The sequence below is a fragment of the Neoarius graeffei genome, chromosome 17, assembly GCF_027579695.1.
Source record: "Neoarius graeffei isolate fNeoGra1 chromosome 17, fNeoGra1.pri, whole genome shotgun sequence".
Classification (NCBI taxonomy): Eukaryota; Metazoa; Chordata; class Actinopteri; order Siluriformes; family Ariidae; genus Neoarius; species Neoarius graeffei.
In genome coordinates this window covers 39093296-39111831 of record NC_083585.1, presented here as the reverse complement: position 1 = coordinate 39111831, position 18536 = coordinate 39093296, and positions in this window count along the sequence as shown.

The following is an 18536-nucleotide window of genomic DNA, read 5'->3' as shown; positions in this document are numbered from 1 at the left end:
AATCAGTACAGAGCAGAGAGAGGGATGGAGAAGGGAGAGGGGAGATGTGAGCAGAACGATGATCTGTTTGAAATGTTCAGAGTGTAGGGGGAGGAAAACAAATATGAAGGATTAAAATCAAACAGAAGTTGAGAATGTGATTGAGTGATTAACTGTGAGAAAGAAGAAACAGAAACAAAACTGAGCATCAGATGGAAATAAGGCCCAGCAGTGAGCTTTATATTATTCAAACACAGAAACAGGTGGGAAGGAGAAGAAAACAAGAGAAACCCCAACAGGGGGAAACGGACATTTTGGAGATGTTTAGAGAGATAGAAAAGTAAAAAGTCAACAATAAACTGAAGAGCACTAATAGCTGGCATCAGCGAGAGGACTCTTATCTGTACTGATGTAAAGGTGGTGGAATGAACTTCCCCCGAGTCACTGACTGTCTTCCAGCGAAGACTAAAAAGGCCCCACCTCTTGACTTAGAGGAAGTTTATTGAGTTAGAGCTTGGAAAGGCTGCTATAGGAAACCTTACATTCAAGCATTATGTTTCTATGATTTGAAAACAAAATGAATACTAAGATAATTAAGAAAATGATTCTCAAAATGTGATGGACTCTTTTGTTGTCATTTACATTACAGACATTTAGCAGACGCTCTTATCCAGAGCGACATACAACATACCCAGAGCAACCTGGGGACCAGTAGGGGGTTAGGTGCCTTGCTCAAGGGAACTTCAGCTGTTCCTACTGGTCCAAGAAATCAAACTGGCAACCTTTTGGGCCCAAAACTGCTTCTGTAACCATTAGCCTACGGCTTTTGTTGTTGTTGTTGTTACTATTTGGCAGCTGTTCTTATCTTTATAGTCAGAGATTCAGGTCTAGCTCAGCAACTGATGTAAAGGTGTTGGAATGAACTTCCCTGATTCTCTGACTGTCTTCCAATGAGGACTGAAAAGGAGCCTCTTGACTAATAACACAGCTGTCAAAAGCAAATCTCATCTCATTATCTCTAGCCGCTTTATCCTTCTACAGGGTCGCAGGCAAGCTGGAGCCTATCCCAGCTGACTACGGGCGAAAGGCGGGGTACACCCTGGACAAGTCGCCAGGTCATCACAGGGCTGACACATAGACACAGACAACCATTCACACTCACATTCACACCTACGCTCAATTTAGAGTCACCAGTTAACCTAACCTGCATGTCTTTGGACTGTGGGGGGAAACCGGAGCACCCGGAGGAAACCCACGCGGACACGGGGAGAACATGCAAACTCCACACAGAAAGGCCCTCGCCGGCCCCGGGGCTCGAACCCGGACCTTCTTGCTGTGAGGCGACAGCGCTAACCACTACACCACCGTGCCGCCCAAAAGCAAATGTATAAATAAACAAAACATGATTTGTACTGTGTTTCTGCATTCAGACAAACCTTTTCTCTCTCATCTCATTCTCTCATTATCTCTCGCCGCTTTATCCTTCTACAGGGTCGCAGGCAAGCTGGAGCCTATCCCAGCTGACTACGGGCGAAAGGCGGGGTACACCCTGGACAAGTCGCCAGGTCATCACAGGGCTGACACATAGACACAGACAACCATTCACACTCACATTCACACCTACAGTCAATTTAGAGTCACCAATTAGCCTAACCTGCATGTCTTTGGACTGTGGGGGGAAACCGGAGCACCCAGAGGAAACCCACGCGGACACGGGGAGAACATGCAAACTCCACACAGAAAGGCCCTCGCCGGCCACGGGGCTCGAACCCAGGACCTTCTTGCTGTGAGGCGACAGCGCTAACCACTACACCACCGTGCCGCCCAAAAGCAAATGTATAAATAAACAAAACATGATTTGTACTGTGTTTCTGCATTCAGACAAACCTTTTCTTTCCAACAATATTGAGCTGAAATGTATTCTTAAACCCTGGCCTACTGAGGATATAGATCGTTTGCACATGACGTCACATGTCCCATGACCCTCTCTGATTTAGCTGTGTCCACCATCTTTGTGGAATAACACATGCGTAGCAACAAGTACCTTAATACGAAATGCCACAAATTTGCACAGTTATTGGCTGCTCAAACAATTCTGCTAAGTCTGGAGTCACATTGTTTAGTTTACCCACTGTTAAAATGTGAGAAGGAACCCAAATGGAAGATCTAACCCGTAGACGACAGAGATAGTGGCTTGCAAATCTGAACAGATTGGACATAAAAGAAACCAGCTGCAAATATGTACGAGTATGTGCAGATCATTTCGTAAAGGGTAAGTTTATATTTCTACTGTTTATGTGAACCACAGACAAAATATTTATATAGATGCGACATACTGTAAGTGATATACATGTAAGCACTACTCCAGTTTATATTGTAGTTACAAATGCATAGCACAAAGCTCCAGTAAAATGTAGATAGTTGAGCTCAGTAAAATGTTACCTTAGAAGACGTCAATAATTAGGGCGGCACGGTGGTGTAAGTGGTTAGCACGGTTGCCTCACAGCAAGAAGGTTCTGGGTTCGAACCCAGCGGCCGGCGAGGGCCTTTCTGTGTGGAGTTTGCATGTTCTCCCCGCGTCTGCGTGGGTTTCCTCCGGGTGCTCTGGTTTCCCCCACAGTCCAAAGACATGTGGTGAGGTTAACATGGGACGGCCTTGAGTGAGGCACCGAACTTCCAACTGCTCCCCGGGCGCTATTAGCATGGCTGCCCACTGCTCTGGGTATGTATGTATGTGTGTGTGCTCAGTGCTCATTGCTCACGTGTGTGTGTGTGTTCACTGCTTCAGATGGGTTAAATGCAGAGAGGAAATTTCACAAATGTGTGATGAATAAAGTTGTGCTTTCTTTCTTTGGGGGTTTTTTGGTTTGTGTTTTGTGTAACATTTGCCCACATCAGGAACCTACTAGATCCTTACAGTAAACTTGCGCTAAACTTTTATATGCTTTCATCTGCTTCCCAGTAATGAAATTAGCAGTTAACACCAGGTAATTCATAATGTCTGTGGAATTCACACTCAGCCACATCCGTACATCGTCTTCATGCTCTACAACATTGCTGTACGGATCCACCCCGAGCATTCTTTTATCTTTTCTCTGTACCTGACCTTGTCACTCAATTTGTGATATATTTGCGAAAAACTACAGTTCACTAATGTTCTCTCCTCGGTCGCTATGGATGCTATACCACAAAGATGGCAGATACAACAAAATCAGAGAGCATCATGGGAGATTCGTGACGTAAGTGCAAATGGTCTATACTTTCTGTGAAGATAATAAGGATAAGCGTGTCTGCCTAATATAGGACACAACAAAAAGTAACAGCATCATATTTACATAATCGTTTTCTAGATTCCTTCCTTGTTGGTTTTTGTTTTCAAACCACACAAAAGTAATATTCAAATGTAATGTTTGCCATAGCAGCATTTCCAAGGTTGAGCTCAGCAACTAATAATTAAACTAGATTAAAGTGCATATCACGGGTAAATTCAGGAGCAAGATCAATGTAATTCTCCTATTTTATATTAAACTTTGGTCAAATATCTGTAACATTCTGCATTCTCTGCAATTTTTTTTACCTTGCACAATACCAGAAAAATTCAGTTGAAATCAAGCCATTTGAGGCGAATTGGTCCGCCTCTGAAAAAACTTGGCATTTGGATTTCCCGGCAAACATTGATTTTCGTGACGTCACGTGCGGGACGCCTCCCTCTGAATCCTACGTCAGCGCTGGTTTGTTTATGAGAAAACGACCTGGTGGTTTTCTGCAAATTTCTTCAACGTCACGTAATTATTAAAACGGTTAACAGATGTATCGTAGGAGGGTGTAGCAACACCAATCTTGATGGGATTAGTACTCATCGTTTTCCAAAAGACCAGAGAGAAATGGGAGCGCTTGGTCTACACAGGCTGTGCACTTAAACCGTGCAAAGCTCGCGCAGCCTGTTGGCACTTCCGCAGGTAACGTCACGAATCTGGCTCCAGACTCCCTTGGGATTTTTCCAGACGCTTTTTGTTATTTTATTTTTTTCTGCTGTAGACAGATGGCCTTGTGCAAAATTAGCCTTCTGGATGAGTGTGTAAAGGGACATGCTTTCATATAAAAAAAACCCAAAATTGGAACAGAATATGCCCTTTAATGCATTCAAATCTGCCAAGCCCACACTGACAGTTTTCTGTTTCAATTAACTGTGAGGCTGCGTCATTTCCAACATGTATTTGAAGCTAGAGTGTGTAGGATTTATTTATTTATTTATTTATTTATTTATTTTTAGTAAAATGCTACAGAGATATACTGTATATTATATATGTCAATAATAAAAAGGTTTTTCTATTATTAAAAGCAGCATCACAGTCTGATTTGTGCCCCTACATCAGTTCAGGAAGAGCATGGTGACAGTGACTGAAGTCATACTGATGGTGAAGCACTTATAATTAGTTATAGAGCTGCGCAGTGGAGTGTAGGCTAAATAATATCATTCAGATTGCATTGTAATTTTCAAAATAAATATACAATGCATCTCTCTGAAGGTGCCAATCTGAACCACCAAACAGATGAGAAAATGTGCTTTAATTATAGCTGAATGAAATGTAAAGAGGTACTTTTACTGAGGGAACTGATTGGTTTATTTGAAGTTATATGAAGGGAAGCTATGGCCTAATGATTAGCGAAGCAACTTTGGGATCAAAAGGTCACCAGTTCGATTCCCTGGACCGGCAGTAATGGCTGGAATGCCCTTGAACAAGGCACCTAACCCCCAACTGCTCCCTGGGCTGCTCTGGGTATGTTGTATGTCGCTTTGGATAAGAGTGTCTACTAAATGCCAATAATGTAAGTTTCACAAAATATTGCATGTCTAAATGCCCAATCCTCTTCACACCAACTCAAGGTTTGCCCCTTGATGGCCGAGGCTGGTCCAAGCTGCCAACCAACTCAAAGTAACTCTCTCTCAGCCCCTCCTAGTGCTCTGCTCCAAGATTAAAATCCCTACCAGAGAGCTTGGTTTCCTTACTCACAACATTCCCTGAATTTATAGCGACTCACAAACGAGCAAAAACGTCTCATCTCATCTCATTATCTGTAGCCGCTTTATCCTGTTCTACAGGGTTGCAGGCAAGCTGGAGCCTATCCCAGCTGACTACGGGCGAAAGGCGGGGTACACCCTGGACAAGTCGCCAGGTCATCACAGGGCTGACACATAGACACAGACAACCATTCACACTCACATTCACACCTACGGTCAATTTAGAGTCACCAGTTAACCTAACCTGCATGTCTTTGGACTGTGGGGGAAACCGGAGCACCCGGAGGAAACCCACGCGGACACGGGGAGAACATGCAAACTCTGCACAGAAAGGCCCTCGCCGGCCATGGGGCTCGAACCCGGACCTTCTTGCTGTGAGGCAACAGTGCTAACCACTACACCACCGTGCTGCCCCAGAGCAAAAATGTATTAAGTGAATTTAGCAAAGACTTAAAATGAACATCCATCCATCCATTATCTGTAGCCGCTTATCCTGTTCTACAGGGTCACAGGCAAGCTATTGCCTATCCCAGCTGACTATGGGCGAGAGGCGGGGTACACCCTGGACAAGTCGCCAGGTCATCGCAGGGCTGACAAAATGAACGTCAAAATTTAATTTATTACAAAATGTCCTTCATATAGTTCTTCAAATAACAACCTGGACTGATCATCTTTCATTCATTTTTTTTCATCTTTCATTTATTTGTGCAGCTGATCCTCGTGTTCGTATTTTTGAGTTGGTTCAACATTAGCCTCCACTGTTCCTTGGAAATGACGTAGGTGGAAATGTAAGTAAGAATTTAACTGAAGATGTCAAATTGGAGGAGTACTACTGGATACAGGATAAAGCTTTTGGTTTTACTGGTACTAATGGAAGATGTTTAATGTAAAATGTAAAAAGTAACAAAATTGAAAATACAAGAAATTGTCCATTAGTATGCTCTTAATCATAAAATCAATAATGAACATTTATTTCAGTATAATTTAACACCTTGCTTACAGGTAAAATAAGATGTGATTAAGTGGAAGGATGTCTCGAAGAATGCAAACGGTTAATAACTGTGCAGTGATCTGATAGATGACAGTATATCCTTCACCTCTGTGAAATTAATAATCAGAGAATAAGAAAGACAGACAGAACGTCTTGCGCCAATCAGGGCCTCTTTGTGTTTGAATGAGGCCCATTGGGGAAGGAATCACACTTCTTCATGCTTGCTGTTGGAGCAGTTTCAGTAGACGAGGAGCAATTGTCTCAAAGAGCTTGTTTTATAGCAAGTAATTGGAGTTAAATCTAATAGATAGTTTTCACTGATGTCACGGCATTCCGGGGAACGCCCTCCAGCCGCCATCTTGTGGGGCTAAGAAAACGGACCATCGCTATTACTGGCTATGTTATCTCGGACGAATTTATAAAGTTATATAGTCAGTTTTCTAAAATAAAGATCAATGTCGGCAAAATCAAGCAAACGGAAGTATATGGATACATTGGACGACATCTCACGACAACGGTATGCAGCCAAACTGGCCTTGATTGGGGGAATTGACCCTTACAAAGTGGACAAAGATGCATTTTCAAGTGACTATGCAGGGCTGCCATCCATATCGTACCCTGATATTGTGAACTATTTCGTGAATAGTAAAAGTGCCTACACACTTGACGACCTCAAAACATACAAGTCGCTGGAGTCATACAATTATTTTGTCTGTGGCTGGGTCCGTGAAGTCCACCATATAAAAACAAGTGACAGTCGTGTCCTAATTACAGCCAAGGTATGTAAACATTGGAATTTTAGAGCTCTCAACACTGCATATAAATATGTGTGTGTGTATAATATCGAGTTGATTTAAGACAAATTTTACGTCCATTAGTGGTATTACAGTTAGGCATTCTCCAGAGACTGTTTACACAATGTTTTGGTTTCCAAAAACAAACTTAAACACAATTGATTGTTTATTTAAACAACTTACCACTTATAAAATGATCGGAGCAGACTTTGCTGTGGTTGGCTGATAATCCTTGCGGTTGATTCTCGCAAGCCATAGATTTCTCCTTTGTATGCTGAGTTTCTTTGTTTGCTCGCCTTCGTGCTCCCGTACAGTGGGAATTCCATAAAAGCTCTGCTTGACGTCATCATCTGACCTATTACAACAGCCGTGAATACAACAGGTGTGCACCATTGCTAGCTTTAAATAGACTGCTTGGGTTCTTTTGAAGACTTTGTACTCACGCGTTACAATGTGTGCTCAGTCACCCGTACGGTAAGCTTGACCCACAAGATAGCCACCACTAGGGAATCCCCGACTCTGTGACATCATGTGAAAACTATCTATACATTTCCACAAATAAAGTGTAAGCACAGACTGTGTGTCTATGTATAGAACAATTTCTACTACAAGATATTTGTATAGAGGGTGGCATGGTGGTTCAGTGATTAGCACTGTCACCTCACAGCAAGAAGTTTCTGGGTTTAAACCGTACAGCTGAATGAGGCCTTTCTTTTCAGAGTGTGCATGTTCTCTTCGTGCCTGTATGGGTTTCCTCCAGGTGCTTCGGTTTCCTCCCACAGTCCAAAGACATGCAGATTAGGCCAATTGGTTACTCTAAGGCCCTGTCCACATGGCAACGGATTCAGGTGACTCCGATACAATTGCTTATCATTTAGGCCTGGCGTCCACACGGCACCGGCGTTTTGGGTGCCCAAAACGCAATCTTTTTGAGAACGGGTTCCAGAGTGGAAAGATCTGGCAACATTGCCGTTGTGAAGTCGTCTGGATGAGTAGAACGGATTTGTTTACGATGACATCACAACCACATGACTGAGTGCTTCACGCCGGGTAGAAGTGTAACGAACTCGATGCAAGTTGTCAACAAATCCTATAACTTGGTTCATGAAACGCGCTTACAAAATATTTTCACTGTGAATATTTATTGTGTAATGGTGCAAAGTGAGCGAGAGAGAGACTCTGCCCTTAGGGCAGAGTCAATCCCGCCAGCAAAAATAGGGAAAAAAAGGAGCGATCTCACCTCTTCAGATGTGGGTTTAAGTCCTACAATACATTCCTCAAAAAGGGCGTAGAAGAGCAAATTAATCCATCAACGTGTAGCATTCAATTTATTCCGGACCATTAAATATGCCGCCTTCCGCGTAGAATCATACGTCATCCTCGCCGCCATATTGGAGAGGTCAAAGCGGAGAATAAAGATTCATGTGCTGCGTTTAACTGTACCAACAGGTTTACCGTCCAAACGAGATCATATGGGATTACCTTTCACAGGTGAGAAACAACAAATTAATCCATCAATGTGTATCATTCAATTTATTCCGGACCATTAAAGACGCCGCCTTCCGCGTAGAATCATACGTCATCCTCGCCGCCATTTTGGATAGGTCAAAGTGGAGAATAAAGATTAGCTGCGTTTAACTGTACCAACAGGTTTGCTGTCCAAACGAGATCACATGGGATTACCTTTCACAGGTGAGACTGGAAAAATACTTTTCATTGTATTTGGTCATTATAATGTAATTTTACAAACAGATTTTCCTGACTTTGTGGCTAATATGAAGTCTCGCGCATAATAGTTTATGCGCATGCGTCCTTACTTCTTCTATTGTTCTGGTGTCTCCAAAGGGACCGTCTTACAGCGCCCCTAGAGGTGTGGCATGTGTATTGCATCGTTTTCAGCAAGCGTTGCGTTGCCATATGGACCTGATATAAGGCTACATCCACACGACAACGGCAACGAGATGTTATTTAAAAATATATCGCGTCCAAATGGGCAACAATCAGTAAAATATCAGGTCCATATGGCAACGCAACGCTTGCTGAAAACGATGCAATACACATGCCACACCTCTAGGGGCGCTGTAAGACGGTCCCTTCGGAGACACCAGAACAATAGAAGTAGTAACGACGCATGCGCATAAACTATTATGCGCGAGACTTCATATTAGCCACAAAGTCAGGAAAATCTGTTTGTAAAATTACGTTATAATGACCAAATACAATGAAAAGTATTTTTCCAGTCTCACCTGTGAAAGGTAATCCCATGTGATCTCGTTTGGACAGAAAACCTGTTGGTAATAAAGCTAATCTTTATTCTCCGCTTTGACCTATCCAAAATGGCGGTGAGGATGACGTATGATTCTACGCGGAAGGCGCCGTCTTCAATGGTCCGGAATAAATTGAATGATACACGTTGATGGATTAATTTGTTGTTTCTCACCTGTGAAAGGTAATCCCATATGATCTCGTTTGGACAGTAAACCTGTTGGTACAGTTAAACGCAGCTAATCTTTATTCTCCGCTTTGACCTCTCCAATATGGCGGCGAGGATGACGTATGATTCTACGCGGAAGGCGGCGTCTTTAATGGTCCGGAATAAATTGGATTAATTTGCTCCTCTACGCCCTTTTTGAGGAATGTATTGTCCGACTTAAATCAACATCTGAAGAGGTGAGATCGCTCCTTTTTTCCCCTATTTTTGCTGGCGGGATTGCACCATTACACAATAAATATTCACAGTGAAAATATTTTGTAAGCGCGTTTCATGAACCAAGTTATAGGATTTGTTGACAACTCGCATCGCAATGAGAAGATCATTGGCACTACTGGTGTTAAGAATCAGACCATTTCATAATGAATATTTTGCTGTAGAGCTGCAGTGTTTGTACAATTGCATGTTTTTGCTTCACTATTACTGTCACTATTCTGCTTCTTGCATTACTACTGTGAACTAACACTGAACATAATAATAATAATAATAATATCCAAGCTCGTGTTTCACTCTCACTAGTGCTCTGTAAGGCTTTTTCCTGGTGATATTCGTTACACTTCTACCCGGCATGAAGCACTCACAGTCATGTGGTTGTGACGTCATCGTAAACAAATCCGTTCTACTCATCCAGACGACTTCACAACGGCAACGTTGCCAGATCTTTCCACTCTGGAACCCGTTCTCAAAAAGATTGCGTTTTGGGCACCCAAAACGCCGGTGCCGTGTGGACGCCAGGCCTAAACGATAAGCAATTGTATCGGAGTCACCTGAATCCGTTGCCGTGTGGACAGGGCCCATAAGTGTGAATATGAGTGTGAATGGTTGTTTGTCCCTGTGTTAGCCGTGCGATAGATTGACGACCTGTCCAGGGTGTACCCCACCTCTCATCTAAAATCAGCTGTATAAGCGGCATAGAAAATGGATGGATGGATATTTGCATAGATTGGATAATGGGTTATAGAGTAAGTAATGTCTGCACATCAGAAATGTGTGCGCGCAAAAGTGACCTTGTTTCCCCACACAAAGGCTGAGAAAAAGAAGAAAAGTATTTCTCCCTTTTCCAACGCCTGGATCTTTAAAGCTAGTTTCAGGCCATTTGTGTGGTTTTTGAGATGTAAGTGGGCTGGAAAGTTTGCTGAAAGCTGGAAACCCTGGTTAATGATATTACGTCTTCTTATAGACCCTTTTCAGTCACGTGACTTTTGTAAACGCGACCGCCATTTTGGACATGTAGTGGACTTCGGCTCGAATCGGTTTGAAGGCGACAAATATAAAAGAAAAAGGAGCGAGATGCAGAAAACTGTATTTACTAGTTTACTGTAATTATGATCTGGCAGCTATTTACACCGGATCCAGTGTAAATAGCTGCCGGAGCCAACGTCCGAGCTTGCCGGAGCGTGCCCCGGCCGGCCGTGAGCTAGCGTGCCCCGGCCGGCCGCGAGCTAGCGCGCTCCGGAACCTCGGACGTTGGCTCCGGCAGCTATTTACACTGGATCCGGTGTAAATAGCTGCCAGATCATAATTACAGTAAACTAGAATGGAATGTTAACAGCAATGTAATGCCTTTTCTGGCTAATTTTATTCGTCTTACCTCCAACAAAGTGGTCACTACACAAGCGTTGGTATGCCGCTATCCATCTTCTCCGTCGGTCAGCATCTACTGGGATCCGATAAAATGATAACCCTTGCCTTGTTTGTTGATGGTTACTACATCCAGGTGCACAACAATATAGTGGCATGATGGAAGTCTTGCTGAAAATAAACACTTTCTTTGCTGCCATTCCTCAATGTTGGCTGTGGTAAACTACTGGTAGTACATGTCCAAAATGGTGGCCGCGTTTGTCGTGACGTCACTTGAAAAGGGTCCATACCCCTTTTCCACCAAATCAGTTCCAGGGCTGGTTTGGGGCCAGTGCTGGTTCTGGTTCACAACTCGTTCAACTTGCGAACCAGCTGAGAACCAGTTTGCTTTTCCATAGCTCGGGGTGCTAAGGGGAGCCACGTCATTACGTCGCTGTATACGTCAGTTACGTCGCTGCGTTTGCATAAACCTTGGCGCGAACATCGAAGCAACAACAACATGGAGAAGAAGAAGAAAAACCAGCAACAACAACAGCAACAATAATGGATGACTGCTGCTTTACTGCATCCATGATATCTCGTCGCTTATTTAAAAATGGCGCCCTCTCGCGGTCTTGCTATTGTTGTTGGTCTTAACAACTCCGCCCCCCCCCCCCCCCCCCCCCCACTGACATAAGCAGTTCTTTCCTCTAGCCTAGCAAAGAGCTGGTGCTCGCCTGGAACCGTTTTTTCTGGCCCAGAGACAGTTCTTTGTCAGTGGAAACAGAAAACCCGGTTCCAAACTAAGCACTGGCCCCGAACCAGCCCTGGAACTGATTTGGTGGAAAAGGGTTATGTGTGCATCTTGCTTGAAACACACCTATGGTGTCAAACACAGCAGTTAAAATTGTTCAAAAAAGGTTGCTAGACAGTATGCTGAATGACTGTATTATGTTGATTCTCAATGAGGTAAAATTCCTTAGATAGCAGCTTTCAGCATAGATCAAGTATTATAGCCTGTATATTTAAACTTGTTTGAGTTTATATCATTATTAAGGTCATCCTGACCCACCAAAAGGCTTGAAGGCTGTAACGTGACCAATGACTGTTTATATGAGTAGACAACATGGCATGAAGTCATCTTTATAGTAATGAGCTACAATGCTGTTCAGCAGTAACCAATCTAAATTTAGAAGTGCTCCGTTTTAAAGAATACAAGTGAACATGGTCGTGTACATTTTGGTTCTGTTCAAACCATTCCCAAGTACAATGGAGGAGAAATAAATAATCATGGTAGCAGGTTTCCCCAATATTTATCATGCGTCCCTGTCTGCAACACTATTTACAGGCAACGTTTTCAGTCTAGAATGATTGTTTTTAATTAATTTAATTCATGTTTTTAATTCATTTAATTAATGTTTTAATTCATTGGTTCAAAACAGCACAGATTTGACCAATTACAGTAATTATCCACTAAACCTCGACCAGGACCAGAGTTACGTTGTACTTTAATTAATGAGGGCAATACACAAAGTAACCTTGATGTTAATTAAAGCCGAAGGCTAGTAAATGTGTCCTTTAAACTGCATGTTGAAATTTGGCTCATCACTTAGCATCAATAGAAAAGTCACATCACACAAATGACTTTTAATTAGTTTATGTCACTAGTTTATTTTCTTACCAAACATGTAATCATAATTGTTCATCATTTTCCTTCACTGACTGATTTTTTTGTTTACCCTCATATTTAGATTAGATTAGATTAGATTAGATTAGATTAGATTAGATAGATTTAAAAGATTTCATGAGGTTAACTAATCAGTTGGCACAAAGATACCAGTTGACATGTCTGTTTGCTTCGCAGCTTCTTTAAATAAAGTTTTCACAACATCATTTTTAGCATAGTTGGAGAAAAAAAACGTCTGTTACACGACCATAAAGTGAGTTACAAGGTTATGGAGCCAGTCATACAGTGTTGTGTTTCTTTCCACAATAACAACATTCATATAAAAGGATAAAACAATTCTGAAGTAAAATTATATGATGTCAAAAAAAGCCAAAAATGAATGGAAGTCAGTAGAAGACTAATGCTAGCTGAGCATCTTATGCCCCCATGGTGAGCACGCATTCTGATCGCCAACTTGGCATTGTGGATAACAGTTAAAATAATCATGATTGCATGTTTGGGTAACAATGAAGTGTGCGGGCACAGGGAACACATTTGCTTAATTCATCTCACCATCTCTAGCTGCTTTATCCTGTCCTACAGGGTCGCAGGCAAGCTGGAGCCTATCCCAGCTGACTACGGGCGAAAGGCGGGGTACACCCTGGACAAGTCGCCAGGTCATCACAGGGCTGACACATAGACACAGACAACCATTCACACCTATGGTCAATTTAGAGTCACCAGTTAACCTAACCTGCATGTCTTTGGACTGTGGGGGAAACCGGAGCACCCGGAGGAAACCCACGCAGACATGGGGAGAACATGCAAACTCCACACAGAAAGACCCTCGTCGGCCACGAGGCTCGAACCCGGACCTTCTTGCTGTGAGGTGACAGCGCTAACCACTACACCACCGTGCCGCCCCCATTTGCTTAATTATTTAGCTTATTATTTGCTCATTTTTTCATATGAACATTTGCTCATTTAATTAAAAAAAAAAACACGTGTGGAATCAAAAATGTTATTGTCCAGAAATGTAAAATAGTTTCAATTATTAATTACCACATTATATACAAGTAATGCTTACTGTTGGCATCCATCAGTCGTGTCGACTATGGTATCGCGCTTTGGGTGATACAACGTCGGCTGTAGAGGCCTATTCTTGAGGTACAGTCTCGCCCACAGGTTGTTAGACTGCTCCTTCTGGGCTGCTGCTGCTGTATCCTTCTCCTCTGTCTTCTTTCAGCAGACTGCTGCGCCAGGGTTTCTTCATGCTCTCGAAGGCCTTGTCTGACGTGGTGCTTCCAAGCAATTCTGTCAAGGGCGAGGGTCTCCCATGACTGAAGGTTAAACCCGAGGGCTTTGAGATCATACTTGCAGACGTCTTTGTAATGCAGCTTTGGTCTGGCTGTTGGGCATTTGCTGCTTATCAGTTCTCCATAGAGGAGGTCCTTTGGGATGCGCCCGTCGTCCATAAAAACCAGATGACCAAGCCATCTCATCCTTCGCTGCTTCACAAGGCAGTACATGCTGGAGACTCCTGCCCCTTTCAAGAACCACTTGGTTGCTGACTTTGTCCCTCCAGGTGATCTTGAGGATCCTTCAAAGGCAGCGCATGTGGAAGCTGTTTAGTTGCTTTTCTTGGGCTGCTTTTAGGGTTCACGTCTCACTTCCATATAGGAGAGTACTCATCATGCATGCCCTGTAGATCTGCACCTTCATCTTCTCCATCAGTTTTCTGTTTGTCCGGGCTCTCTTGTTCAGGCGAGACATGGAGGTAGCTGCTTTGCCGATTCGATGGTTCAGTTCGCTCTCCAGGGATAGGTTGTCAGCTATCGTTGACCCCAGGTACCGGTAAGTGAACTCATGGACTACTTCAAGTGCGTGGTCTCCAATGCTGATGTTCAGTGCTGCATCTGCACCTTGTCCCATGACTTGTGTTATCTTGGTGCTGATGGTGAGTCCATATTGCTCGCAGGCTTTGCTGAAGAAGTTCATCATCCCCTGGAGTTTGAGGGCTGATTGAATGGTTATGGCAGCATCGTCGGCAAAGAGAAAGTCTCAGAGGTACCTCTACTTGACTCTAGTCTTGGCCTTTAGACAGGAAAGGGTGAACAAGTTCCCATCTGACCATGTTCTTAAGTACACGCCATCAGTTGAAGAGCCAAAAGCATGGTTGAGAAGCAATGAGAAAAAGATGCCAAAGAGAGTTGGAGCCAGCATGCACCCCTGTTTCACGCTGCTACGGATGATGAAGGGTTCTGAGGTTGAGCCATCAAAGACGATTGTGCCTTTCGTGTTGGTGTGAAACATGATTTCACACCAATGCTTACTGACGATACAATATATTTTAACACTGTATATTTCATTAGTTTTGGGGTAAAAACAAACACCATGTGACTACATCGACTGGATTTAGGAACTACTAATGCCTTTAGCAACTACAGTACGAAACCCTTTAGCAACTACTAATGCCTATATCGAGGATGCACATTGCAAAGATGCTCTGAGCAAAGTTGCTCTTAAAGGTAGACTGCCTTTCAGATTTTTCAAGTGTAAGTCAAGTGTAAATGTAAGTCATAAAAATAATAATTTCCCTGATACCCAATTATTTTTGTTTCGTGGACTGAAAGCTACTGAATTCAAATCACAGACTTCGAGTTTTATTAATAATAAGTTCAGTTTATATAGTGCCTTTCACAAACCCAAGGACGCTTTACACAGGAGTTACCAAAAAAAAAGCCACACTAGGAAGAGTAGAGTGAGGTAAAGAGAAAAGTTTTCAAGTTAGCTTTGAAGGAAAAGAGAGTGGAACAGTCATGAAGCGATTGTGGTAACGAGTTCCAAAGTTTAGGGGCGGCAACACTGAATGATCTGCCACCCATAGATGCCAGTTTAAAACGTGGAACAGTCAGAAGTCCACAGACAGAAGATCTGAGGGAGCGGGAGGAACAGTACTAGAGGTCTGCGCGGGTCGGATTTTTCAGTCCCGCTCCCGCCCGCATTGTGCAGTCCCACTCCCGCCCGCCCGCCCGCCCGCCCGCCCGCAAAGAATTATGATTTTCAGTCCCGCTCCCGCCCGCGCCCATAAAAAAATTATGATTTTCAGTCCCGCCCGCCAGCCAGCCAGCCAGCCAGCCAGCCATATTTTGTCCCGCTCCGGCCCCCGCCCGCAAATCCCGCATGATGCAGACGTTCGCCTTATTTCTCAGGAAAGTTCTTGTCTTGACACAGCGTGATGGTGCCCCGCCCCCTACTTTAAATGGATTTGAGCATAAATATCTACAGCTCACGTTTGTTATTATTTACCTTGTTTCTGAATTCAGCATGTAGTATCTCTAATAATAATAATTACTGCTGTCAAACGATTAAAATATTTAATCACAAATTTTTATCACATAAAAAATCATTGCAATTTCTTGATTAGCATAAAAAAGTGAATGGGCTTGCTTTGTACCAGTGTGCTTTTTTTCTTTTTTTTATTATTACAAAGCAGAGCTAGTAAAAGAAGTGAATTGATTTACTGCTTGCGTTAGTCTACAACTTTAGTCAGAGAGACATGTTACACAGTGCCGGTAGGCTGGACTCAATGCTATCCCAGAAATCCTTCCTGTAATATGCTAATTTGGCCGCCTCTGATTGGACAGCCAAATTTGCATATTACAGGAAGGATTTCTGGGATAGCATTGAGTCAAGCCTACCGTCACTGTGTAACCTGTCTCTCTGGTTAAAGTTGTAGACTAACGCAATAAGTAAATCCACTTACTTGTGGTTTTCTTGTTAGCTGGGTGTGAACTGCGAGTTGTTGGGGTGATCAAAGAATTTCCCCTTAGGGTGATAAATGATAAGTTTATGATGCCATTTCTCACTCAATCAATTTAAGCATCTTAAAATATATTTGTTAATACAAAATAAAATATCCATAACGATTTATGTATGATAGACATTAATAATTTATAAATTTTATTTCAAGCACGTTTTTAGTTAGCGGGACTGCAGCTTATTACCGCTCCCGCCCGCAATGAGCTTTCAAAATTTGTCCCGCGCCGCACTGCTTTGTGGTGGGGGAGTGCAGGGCTCTATAGTCTACAACTTTAATCAGAGAGACAGGTTACACAGTGACGGTAGGCTTGACTCAATGCTATCCCAGAAATCCTTCCTGTAATATGCTAATTTGGCCGCCTCTGATTGGACAGCCAAATTTGCATATTACAGGAAGGATTTCTGGGATAGCATTGAGTCAAGCCTACAGTGACCTGTCTCTCTGATTAAAGTTGTAGACTAACTCAACAAGTAAATCAACTTACTTGTGGTTTTCTTGCTACCTGGGTGTGAACTGCGAGTCATTAGAGTGATCAATGGCAAGTTTAAGATGCCATTTCTCACTCAATCTGGCTATCTGACTTTCTCTGCAGATTTAGGCATCTTAAAATGTTTTTATTAATGCCAAATAAAATATCCAGCACAAATTATATATGATTGACATAAAAATTTATAAATTTTATTTCAAGCACGTTTTTAGTTAGCGGGACTGCAGCTTATCACCGCTCCCACCCGCGCCGCATATGTGCGCTCCCGCCCGCGCGCGCATATGTGCACTTCCGGTCCCGCCCGCGCCCGCAATGAGCTTTCAAAATTTGTCCCGCGCCGCACTGCTTTGCGGCGGGTCCCGCGAGAGTACAGGGCTCTAGACAGTACAAATGAATTAGCTCACAGAGATAGGAAGGGGTGAAACTTGCTCCCCTGTAGGACAGGATAAGCGGCTACAGATAATGGATGGGACTACTTTCACTGATTTTATGAAACCGAAAGGCCGTCTACTTTTAAGACTCCTTCTTACGAATGAGTTCGGGAAAACCACATACAGAGATGACGTTCTTTGCTTAAGAGTGTCTTTAAACTCACTCTTTAGCCCTAAAGTGCAACATTATCGTGAAATCCACCCCTGAAATGTTCAAAATTTGGTGTGCGAACAAGAACTGAAACCGTTCCCTGTTGGTCGAAAAACGTGTCTCTGAAGAGAAGGCAAATCGGTGCACTTCCAACTCTCACGTGTCTCACAAAGCGATCATTGTTTCATTTTAGACCTTAGCAGGTGGCGTCATAATTTGCTAGTCTATGGATAAGATGTTAAAGATTATCACGGAGGTCGTGGAATTTCTCAGTTGTTTTCACAAAAACAGGAGTTTGTTCAGGCGGCACGGTGGTGTAGTGGTTAGCACTGTCGCCTCACAGCAAGAAGGTCCGCGTTCGAGCCCTGTGGCCGGTGAGGGCCTTTCTGTGCGGAGTTTGCATGTTCTCCCTGCATCCACGTGGGTTTCCTTCGGGTGGTCTGGTTTCCCCCAAAGACATGCAGGTGAGGTCAAAGCCTAGGCCACAACCGGACGTATGATTTTTTGGCCGTGCGATTTTTGGCGTTTCCCAAATCGCTGCTTTTTTTTTTGTTCGTGGAGAAAGACGCACGTTGGCCGTAAGTTTGTCTTGCAACCTGAAAAAAACATAAGCGCCCGTAGAGTTTGTTTGACATGACAAAGAACCTCTGCGGCCGGTCTGCGGCCAGTCTACGGCTTGAAAATCAGCACGTCACACGCGCGCCCTCCGTGCGTTTCTCGTGTTTTTTGCATGTAGACCGGCCGTAGGAGCACGTACGGCCGGTTGTGACCTAGGCTTAACTGGTGACTCTAAATTGACCCTAGGTGTGAATGTGAGTGTGAATGGTTGTCATACATGTCAACCTGTACGGAATGTCCGTATTTTATATGGATTTGATTCAATAAATGTAGTATACAGGCATATAAATAAAGTTATACGGATTCTTTAAAAAAACAATATTTATTTAGAGCTATAATCAATTCCCACGATGATAAAAGAGCGCATAACATTTACAAACGTACTGTACACCACAGACAGCCAGTAAAGAGTCTTATGAAATTGCGCATTATCTTGTGGTAGCGAGACTTTGTTCCACTTTTGATCATGCGCACACCGCATTGCGAGAATCCCGCCAACCGTGAAGTCATAGACATATAAAC